Source organism: Orycteropus afer, unplaced genomic scaffold (assembly GCF_000298275.1).
Source record: "Orycteropus afer afer isolate SDZICR_OR568_19922 unplaced genomic scaffold, OryAfe1.0 scaffold00365, whole genome shotgun sequence".
Lineage (NCBI taxonomy): Eukaryota > Metazoa > Chordata > Mammalia > Tubulidentata > Orycteropodidae > Orycteropus > Orycteropus afer.
In genome coordinates this window covers 2,307,922-2,310,429 of record NW_006921952.1, presented here as the reverse complement: position 1 = coordinate 2,310,429, position 2,508 = coordinate 2,307,922, and the positions used below count along the sequence as shown (strand labels likewise).

At 36.4% G+C, this 2,508-nt stretch overlaps 1 protein-coding gene across 1 annotated transcript in view; it reads left to right on the top strand.

The window, feature by feature from the left end:
- Nucleotides 1–2,508, top strand: part of EXOC4 (exocyst complex component 4) — a 1,013,282-nt gene that overhangs the window by 798,958 nt on the left and 211,816 nt on the right. The window lies entirely within an intron of this gene.

Sequence of the window (2,508 nt, the reverse complement as noted above, 5' to 3'; positions counted from 1 at the left end):
ACAGATGAGGTTTGTGGAGGTGGAGAGCATGAATAAGGGCGTTGCAGGGATGAACAGGAAGCATGAAGACAGCTCCCTGATATTTAGAGGAGACAGTGACACAGCAACTTCACTGGAACAGAGTTCCTAGTGGGAGATACTGTTGAATAAGTAAAGCCAAACAACCAAGGGTCTTGAAAAATAAAAAGTTTGAATGGGAAGTTGAGGGGGCAGTGCATTTAAGATAATGATGGTGGAATAATTTAGAAAAAGTTAGCACAACTTGAAGAATGTAACCAATGTCACTGAATTGTATATACAGAAATTGTTTGGCTGTGTATACTTTCACTGATTATACACACATGTATATACTTGTATAGAAATAGAGCTTTTATATAATAGACAATAAGGAGTAACCCAACAAGCAGTATTAAGGGAAGATTAATCTGCCAGAGGAATACAGCATGGAGTCATACTTCACCTCTCTCATTCCCGTAATCAGTAATATTCATCTACACTTACAAGAGCCTGTTAATAAAGGAAAAAATAATCTATCCCCTCAGGAAGTGATGCACTCCAATAATACTTACTTTTTTTTGCTCAATAATTATTATTTCAGTATTTAACTCATGCCTAAAAAAATTAACAGTCAACTTAAAAATCAAGAAGAAACTATCATTTTTCCAGATGCTCTTAAGATAACAAATAAAAATGTTGAAAGACCACTGTTCTTAGTTGAATAAGAGTGGAATTGTGGGGCTATAGAAGGTTATTTTTCAGTTTCATAAAACCAGACTCCAAAGTGGTTGGCCCAAAGTCACATCTGCTACATGAGAATTGAATGGCGTACTTTTAAATACCAAAACTCAAATATTAAAATAATGAAATATCTTTTTAAATGAATTCCATCTTAACCAAAAACATTACTTTTTATATTGATTTTACGTATATCCTTCCCATCTGTTCTAAGTTATTTTGGAAAAAACAAACAGCATTGCCTTCTTTATTTTATATTTGATTATGGGCACCCAATAAATAATAATGCTAATGAATATAAATTACAATGCTGATGTTGTATAAAACCCATTGAAGGCAAGGTAAAAGAGATGGTAGAAGCTAAGCCTCCTCACATGCCCATTCATATATTGTTATCCTTATTTGTAGGAAATCTTTACAGTTCTTGTAGCTTGATGCTTTATTCATTGTAGGTCATCTTCCCTTCATCTTTTCTACCAGGTGACTTTCCTGACTTTCAGCATGTCAGGTCATTGGAAGGTCATTTAATCAACAAAGCTGACTGCCCCTTGTTGAATGGCTCTCATCTGAAAACTTCTTTCTTATTTTGAAGTGATATGTCCTTCTCCATTGGACATAGCCCTTTTTTCTGGAGTTATTCCAATTCTTTTTGATCCCTTTTATACATGAAAATGATTCAAATATGTGAAAAGTGCTATCCTAGCTCAGTTGGTCTTTTTTTCCCCTAAACTGAACCTTCCTAGTTTCTGGTATGTCCTAGGTCTGCAGATGATCCTAGTCATACTGGTCTGTTGCCCATTAGCTTGGCAGTGTTTATCATAAAAAGGAGTGCCTCAGACTGAGCCCGGTGTCCCACTAGTGCTCTGAGTGATCAGTGGAATCAATATTCTGTCTGTGTATGACTTGATGCTGGGCAAAGTGCTTCTCATGACATCCCACGTCTGCATCTGTCAGATGCAAGGCACAGGGTGAATGTGTGGAGATAGAGAAGTCAAATCATCGTAGGTCCTACCCTCAATGAGCTTGCATTCCTGGTAGAGGTTAGAAAGGGAAACAAAGGACAAAGAAATGAGTGTGGATGTCCACAGTATTGATTATGGTATAAAATGTAATAGAGATTTTATAGCTGATATCAGATGGATCTTGGCTGAAAACAAAGAATACCAGAAAGATGTTTATCTATGCAAAGGCATTCATCTGTGTAGATCATAAGAAGTTATGAATAACATTGCAAAGAATGGGAATTCCAGAACACTTAATTGCACTCATGAGGAACTTGTCCATAGACCAGGAGGCTGTCATTTGAACAGAACAAGGGAATACTGCATGGTTTAAAATCAAGAAAGAATTGTGTCAGGGTTACATCCTTTTGTCATACTTATTCAATCTGTGTGCTGAGCAGATAATCCAAGAAGCTGGACTGTATGAAGAAGAGCATGGCATCAGCATTGGAGGAAGACTCATTAACAACCTGTGATGTGCAGAAGACACACACTTGCTTGCTGAAAATGCAGAAGACTTGAAGGACTTACAGATGAAAATCAAACACTACAGCCTTTATTATGGATTACACCTCAACATAAAACAAAAATCTTCACAAATGGATAAGTAAACACCATCATGATAAATGGATAAATATTGAAATTGTCCAGGATTTCATTTTACTTGGATCCACAGTCAATGGCCACAGAAGCAAGAATCAAGAAATTAAATGACATACTGCATTGGCCAGCAGATTGCTTCAAAAGACATCTTTAAGATATTGAAAAGCAA